Source organism: Aotus nancymaae, unplaced genomic scaffold, assembly GCF_030222135.1.
Source record: "Aotus nancymaae isolate 86718 unplaced genomic scaffold, 86718_ANA_hifiasm-v0.15.2.pri h1tg000062l, whole genome shotgun sequence".
In the NCBI taxonomy this organism is placed as follows: domain Eukaryota; kingdom Metazoa; phylum Chordata; class Mammalia; order Primates; family Aotidae; genus Aotus; species Aotus nancymaae.
Window position 1 is genome coordinate 6,291,520 of NW_026988476.1, and position 8,299 is coordinate 6,299,818.

The window sequence follows — 8,299 nt, forward strand, 5'->3', positions numbered from 1 at the left end:
CTCCTGACCTCAAGTGATCCATCTGCCTTGGCCTCCCAAAGTGCTGGTGTTATAGGCGTGAGCCACTGCACCTGGCCCAATGTTCACTTTGACATAATGTGAAAACATCTGAAATTGCCTCATTATCCTCTGACTTCTCTCCTTGCAAATCCTTAGCAGGCAGTGTGCATGTCACACAATCCTAAAAAGCAAGCATCTTGAGGTGGTATCTAGGCTGATTGGGTTCTTGGCAGTATCATGCAATTTTCATACATAACATAGGAGGCTTTTAGAAAGAAACTGCAGGTTTGTTTCCTGTGATATCATTAAATATGCTTTTCCCTTTGACGCAAATGACATGGCATTTTTTCTTTTTCTTTTTTCTTTTTTTTTTTTGACATGGCATTTTTTCAAAGCTCAGGATACAAAAATATCTCTGTAAAAACAAATGTTTGGGAGCCTTGGAAATTCTGGATACAGAGATTCTTCATGAAATTTGTCTTTGAGGGATATTGAAAGTTTGGAAGGGTTTTCCCCACTCTGGTTATTACCCTTGAGTTAAAAAAAACAGGTTAGCCAAGAGATTGAGTCCTCAAAGATTGCTTCACAACTTTTCTAACCAGTACATTTCAATCCTAAAGAGTGAAAACATGCCTGTAATCCAAGCACTTTGGAGGCCAAGGTGGGCGGATCACCTGAGGTCAGGAGTTCAAGACTAGCCTGACCAACATGGTGAAGTCCCATCTTAAAAAAAAAAAAAAAAAAAGTGAAAACAACCTCTGTTACAGTGTCTTCTATATCAGTTTATATCTGGTTAATTGCCTCTAATTTCAGCCCCACTTATATGGTGGCTGACATAGGATCTAAAATAATTGTATTGGTCACTTTTTATGTATTATTATTATTTTTTAGAGACAGGGTCTTGCTATGTTCCCAGGCTGTATTCAAACTCCTGGGCTCAAGTAATCCTCCCCTCAGTCTCTGGAGTAGCTGAGAATACATGTGCACCTGTCTTGTATTACATTTTAAGAATGCAGGCATTAGGGAAGTCTCTAAAGGTGAAACAGGGTAATGGATACATAGAAGTTGGTGGACCACCTTTAGTCTATTATGGACATTTATGGCTTATGATGAGCATATGTGGCTGATATTTCTAGTTAGAACCAATTGAGGCAGGTGATTTGTCACTCACTAAGAGAGCTATTAACTATCTCTGCTTTTCAGCCCTGACTGCAATGCCCTTGGCTCAACTGACATCTCTGCATTTGTTTGGTTTTCATTTTTCCAGAATTGGAGTTCAGATTATATGAGTGAAGATCTTGCACAATAATTATTAAATTATTACCCTTTAAAAACAAGACAAGTATGTTTAACAAGCTAGTCTATGTGTGTGTATACATAGTTATAAAAACACTTGTTTTGATAGTAAGCTATAAAAATGAAACATAAATTTTATCAGAGATTATATTCTGTACCTTATTTTTCAGGTCATACCATCCTGCATATATATGCCCTATTGGCGTCACTATGAAGTAATTACTACTTTTCATGTGTGAGTTGTGGCGTAGGACTCGATGCTTGGTAAGCTGATACTCACATATTATTTTTATTTTGCTCTTAGAATGAGCTAGATATTTGAAATATTTGTGGCAGTTTTCTTTTTAAAGTTCAAAACATTTAAAACTAAGTACTTTGAGTATTATGAATTTAGTTCTACTGGTAAGAAAATAAAGAACAAAACTGATCATTTCTTAAAGTTTTGTTGAAGTCCATTTATATTTAAGGTATATGTATATCTCCTAAACATTTGTGACTCTATCTTAGTCCAGGATCTTATATAACTTTTCACCAGTACTATGGAAGTGTCCTTTCAATTGGTTGCTGCTGTGGACAGACTGTATGGCTGTAGGATGGCTCCAATTACTCTACCCAGGTTGTGGTCTGCCTTGTGTAACTCCCTCCCCTCGAATGTGCACCAAGCCTGGGACTTGCTTCTCACCTACAGAATATGGCAAAGATGAGGAGATTTTTCAGATATAATTAAGGTTCCAAATCAGTTTTTCAGTTAAGTGAAATATTGTCCTGAGTGGGCCTTACTTGACCAGGAGACAGCCCTTCAAAGAGAGACTGAGCTTTCCCTGAGTGACAGTCTCTCTCTCTCTCTCTCTTGCTGGTTTTGAATAAATAAACTGTCATGAAGTAAGTGGCCTTATTGAAGAAGCCCATCTGGCAAAGAACTGTGAGTGACTTTTTAGGAGCTGAGAGTGGCCTCTAGCAAGGAACTAAAATCCCCAGTCTTACAGCTGCAAGGAAGTGAATTCTGCCAACAACCTGAGGGAGCTTGGAAGGTCTTTCCTCCAGTCCAGTTAGCATGAACTTTCTGAATGAAAATGTTGATTGTATTTCTCCTCTGCTTAAACTCCTGCAATAAGTTCCTGTGGTCAAAAAGGTGAAGTCTAAACTTTCCGAGTGTGTTGTGTCTTCATGATCGGGCACTCGCCTGCCTTTTCCTCTCCTCCCCACGCTTTCTCCCTCGTGCATCTTATGCTTTCATCATAGAAACCACCATGTACTGAGCACATTTTCACTTCCGTGCCTTTGCATGTGTCCTTTTTCCTGGGGTTACTTGCCCCCTCCAAACCTTGGGAGGTGTTAGGGTGAGTCCTCAGTATTCCTGCTCTTTACCATCTGGGTTATTGTAGGATGACACTGCCCTTCCCCATTAAAACTAGGTGTGATTATGTGACTTGTTTTGGCAAATGAAATGGTGCAGAAGTGACACGTGTCTTATAGGTAAAGACACAAAGAGCCAGTGCATGATTTACCATATCCCCTGTCCTTGCTGTAGCCACTGGTGATACACCAGATGCTGAAGTCTCCTACATGGGAACCAGAGTTCCTATGCCAACCTAAAAGGTTTTGCAAGCAAAGTTGGGACCTTTATTGTCATAAGCCATCAAGATTTGGGGAGTTTTGGTTACTATGGCAGAATTTATGTTATACTGGCTAATACATCACTCCCCTCTCATTGACATAGTTATCCTATAGGACTCAGCTAAAATGTCTCACCTTTCTAGGCAAAATGAAGTGTTTTCTTCTTTGTATTCCAATAGACCTTTAAATATATCTTTTTAGTATCTATTTCATAGATTGTTGTGAGGATTACCTGAGTAAATATATAAAGTGCTTTTTAACAATGACTGGCACACCATAAGTGCTACCTATTATCATTATGATTTTATAGCACTTCTCTTGTTTTATTGCAATGATCTCTTAAATATTTGTCTTCTTTTAGACTATGGTTATTTAGATGGTAAGGTCTATGTTCTCTTTCATCATTGTATCATAGACACCTGGCCCAGTGCCTAGAACATAGAAGTCACTAACTAAATATTTGCTAATTAATTTATATTTAACATATACCAGAATTCATATTCCTAAGTTTCTCCATGTGGAACTATAATCCCAATGTGTATTTTGTTACCATAATTTATAGACAGCATATAAGAGAAAGTTATGCTTTTCTTTATTTTCATAGCTGTTAAACAATGAGAAACAGTTACTAGACTATGACATTAAAGGTTTTAGTAGACTTGAATTCTGTATCTGTGACCTTGGACACAACAAGTTTCTTTTCCCTCATTTGCACAATGGATACTTAACTCATGGTTTTTATAAGGGATTAATTAAAATCATTTTTGTGAAATAGCTCAGTGCTTGACACATGGAAAACATTTAGTCATTTATTATTTTTATATATTGGTTATTATATAAAAATAATTATTGGTTCTTTTTCTGGCTTGCTTGACACATGTTTTAATGTCTGTTTACAAAACGAGGAGTCTAATACTTTATCTTTTCTTTTTCATAACTATGATATAATTAATTTTTGCCACATGCCTTGAGTTTCATACTCTAATTGTAAATAACATGAAATAGTATTGTATGCCTATAACCATTTGAGTTAAAAACAAAGCCAGATGTTGTTGTCATTGTATGAGGAATTTACTAATGTATTTAGCATTCTCAATGTAATAAAATTCTACAAATTATGCTTACCCAAAGAGAAGAGTGAAAAGCACATCTTACATATTTTTCCTGCCAGTGTCACAATTACATTGTTTCTATCTCAAGAAACAAACATTACCTGCATTAAATCTAAATGTACAACTTTATACAGATCCTTGCATCTTTTTAAAAAAATAAAATTTAATGTAATTTTAAGTTCCAGGATACACGTTCAGGTTTGTTACATAGGTAAAGATCCTTGCATCTTTAAAGGTAGCTGCCAAAAATACTCTCAATGGGTAATCTTTAACTCATTCTAGAAAACCTGTCCAATTCTTTTCAAATGAAATTGCAATCTAGTCAAAACTAAGTATCCGTTTAGAAACAGAATAGAAGGAGTAAAGAAGATTAAAAAAGAAAACGGTCCAAAATGTGACTCATTCCTCTGGTTTGAGGTTTTAAAAAGACAAGCAAGGAAGAGCAGAATATAGATTTTCTTTTGTGGTGAGTAAAAAATTACCTTAGTGGTAAAGTGGGTACCATTTTGCATGAAATACTGCAATTTCTTGAAAGCGTAATCTAAAAACTTATTTGGGTCATTGTTAGCAAAGTTCACACCAAGTTTCTTCGAAATATAGCTCCAAATCTTTTTTAAAACTTTTCAGAGTAACTACAATGGTAGAATGAGGAAAATATTTTGATATCGGAAAAAGTTTTTCCAGCATTGTAATAAAATGCCCAATTCATTATTTTAACAAGACTTAGATTACTATAGTTAATTTTTTAGCCCTTTTTTCTTTCATATACCATGTTCTAAAATTAATTACAATACTCTAAAATATTAATTGTGGAAATGAGTATTTGGAATTCTTTTTTCTTGTAAAATGTTTTTAAAATTAGAAGTACCCTTCAATGGTTGGGACATATATATTTTTAAATTTACTTAACTTTTGGAAGAAATTAAAATATTTTGTTTCATCATCTATTAAGACCTTTCTTTGTCTCGGTTTTTCTCCTTGAGAAGTGGAAATAGAGCTCATCATTATTAAGATGAATGTTTGAAACAGTATTCTTAGGGTCTTGCTGTGTGGTTCAGGCTGCTGGAATGCAGTGGTGTGATCATAGCTCACTGCAGCCTCGACCTCCTGGGCTCAAGTGATCCTCCTACCTCAGCCTCCTGGGCAGCTGGGATCACAGGCATGCACCACCATGACCAGCTATTTATTTTTATTTTTTATAGAGACGAGGGTCTCACTTTGTTGCCCAGGCTGGTCTTGAACAGCTGGGCTCAAGTGATCCTCCCACCTCCACTTCCCAAAGTACTGAGATTGTAGGTGTGAACCACTGCACTCAGACTGAAAATATGATTCTTTTTTTTTTTTGAGATGGAGTTTCGCTCTTGTTACCCAGGCTGGAGTGCAATGGCGCGATCTCGGCTCACCGCAACCTCCGCCTCCTGGGTTTAGGCACTTCTCCTGCCTCAGCCTCCTGAGTAGCTGGGATTACAGGCACGCGCCACCGTGCCCAGCTAATTTTTTGTATTTTTAGTAGAGACGGGGTTTCACCGTGTTGACCAGGAAAAAATATGATTCTTATAAATTCTCAACTAAAATAAAATTATTTAAGAAAATACTGTTTTATTTATATATCTGTTATTTCTGTACCAGGGAAATTTCTAGATTAGAAAATTAATATGTAGAATTGGCAGTTATGTATTTTTCTGAATACAAAAATAATGTCACTCTCACCAGTATTCTCTGGTGTCATAAACGTTAAATATTTAGGAATCTAACTGTTAACAAGTAACGATGTGATTGGTTGGTGTAAAGAAAACTTATTGCACTCAAATGGACAACAAAGTAAGAATAGAAGCAATTTCTGCTGAGCTCCTCACTGGTTGTCGCACGTCTAAAGGTGGTTTTATGCGCACATAGGATACCACGTGGAAGCTGAAGCCACATCTCCCGCATGGCCCCTCCTGCCAGGCGGCCCCTCAGATGAGAACCGCACCCAGGCCAGCAGCAGCTGCTCAGCCACCAGCAGTGGCCTCCAGCAGTTGGCCTTTCTGCTGCGGCGCCCTGGCGGCCAGATTTGATGGCCCAGATGGCAACCACTGCAGCCGGCATGGCTGTGGACTCTGCTGTGGGGCACACACTGGGCCACGCCATTACCGGGGGCTTCTGTGGAGGAAGTAATGCTGAGCCTGTGAGGCCTGACATCACTTACCAGGAGCCTCAGGGAACCCGGCCGGCACAGCAAGGGCAGCTTGCTTCTGTGAGATCAGTTTTTGGAGTGTGCCCAGAACCAGAGTGACATCAAGCTCTGTGAGGGTTTTAATGAGGTGCTGAAACAGTGCCGACTTGCAAACGGATTGGCCTCATCAAGAAGTTCAACCTGGAGAAATGGAAAACCAGCTCTCACAACCAACTTAATTTAGTATTAAAATATATTGATAGTGAAAGGATAAAGTGTAACATCAGTTAAATCTCTCCTGTCATTCCTAGCTTCCTTGGTTCAGAATTGAAATGGAAGGGGGTGTTCCTACTCTGTAGAATTTGGGGCTGGGCAAATGTTTGTGTGGCCTCCTTAAACTAGCTGTTATGATTTTGTTCTTTGTGAGTTAATTAGAATAAAGTGATCTTCTTCTTCTTCAAAAAAAAAGCAATTCCTTCCCTCCCTCCCTCCCTTCCTTCCTTCCCTCCCTCCCTCCCTCCCTCCCTCCCTTCCTTCCTTCCTTCCTATTTGTTGAGACAGAGTCTTGCTCTGTTGCCAGGCTGGAGTGCAGTGGTGCAATCTCAGCTCACTGCAACCTCTGCCTCTCGGGTTCAAACAATTCTCCTGCCTCAGCCTCCTAAGTACCTGGGACTACAGGCACACCACCATGCCCAGCTAATTTTTGTATTTTTAGTAGAAACGGGGTTTTACCGTGTTGATCAGGATGGTCTCGATTTCTTGACCACGTGATCTGCCCAGGTCGGCCTCCCAAAGTGCTGGGATTACAGGCGTGAGCCACCATGCCCAGCCAGAAGCAATTTCTTCTAGGGTGTAATGTTTCCTTTTTTTTTTTTTTTTTTTTTTTTTAATAACAAAAGGAAGTACTGAATAAGAAAAGCAATTTAGAAAAATCCTTTTATGAACGTGCCATGTTTAAGCTTTCTAATTCAGGACAGCATGTGCATTTTTGAAGATATAAATTGTCAGTTATGATAAAACCACCACAGTCTAATCTGGGGAAAAAGACAGCATTATCACCGTAACAATCTCTTTTATAGTATAATGTGCATCATGTACATGAATTTGAAAGTCAGGCAGACCTTGGCTTCTTCCTTGCTTTCTCCCTTTCCTGCTGCATAGCACATTTGAGTGACTCAGTGTCTCTCATTGTCAGGTTTATAATTTATAAAATAGGGATAATAGCATCTTTCTCCCAAGGTTATGTGAGGTTTAAATAAACCCTTGTAGAAACTCTTGTTTCACACAGCCTGGTGTAGGTAAGCACTTAATACCTGTTACTATTATTATTGCAAGTGTAGTACTTTATACCTTACAATGTATTTTCACATAGAATCTCTCATTTGAGATAATAAACTCCTGGATGACGGCACAACTTTTATTACAGAACTATATACAAATATTTAATAAGTGTGATTGTTACTGAATGTGTTCAGATGAAAAGAGAGCAGATTACATTCCCCGTGCTTTGATATAGGATCACAATGTGTTGAAGATACTGTTTTTGTACTTAAATCCTGTCTGACTTCAAAACTATTTAAATACATTATTTCATTTATTCACCCTAGTCAAGCTTTATCCCACAAATCCATCTTTTATTACCACTTTACAGATGGGGAAGAGAAATGTGAAATAATTCCCTAAGGTCAGTGGGCAATCAGCTCTTTAATGAACCCTCTGTTTATGATGGAATGCTCAGAATGTGCTATGTTCTGTCTGGATGTTGATAAATCCTGAAAATTCCAATCTTGTTTGTAAGCATTTGCATGCAGAGAAATAAAAAAGGTGTTAATCAGTTGTGATGTGAAGGCTTTGGTAGCAGCCTTGCCATCTAGTCATGGCCGTTTATGCCTTTAATCTCTCAGTGACCAGCAAGTGTTAAATCCATTTTTAAAAGTACCTTGTAACCTCCAACCTTAAGAAGATGAAAAATGGTTTGGGGAGCAATTAAAAGCCCCATTATATGTGGAGTAATTTTTTAATGAGATTTCCTGAAAGTACTTACATTTCACCCAAAGGTTGAGAATTCTTTTCTCTCTTTGTCTGGCTGGAGTTAGGTTCTTGCCAGAAGGAAGCAAGG

At 38.1% G+C, this 8,299-nt stretch overlaps 1 pseudogene; it reads left to right on the forward strand.

The window, feature by feature from the left end:
- Positions 1-1,506: 1,506 nt before the first annotated feature.
- Positions 1,507-6,471, forward strand: LOC105729452 (coiled-coil-helix-coiled-coil-helix domain-containing protein 2-like; annotated as a pseudogene).
- Positions 6,472-8,299: the final 1,828 nt, after the last annotated feature.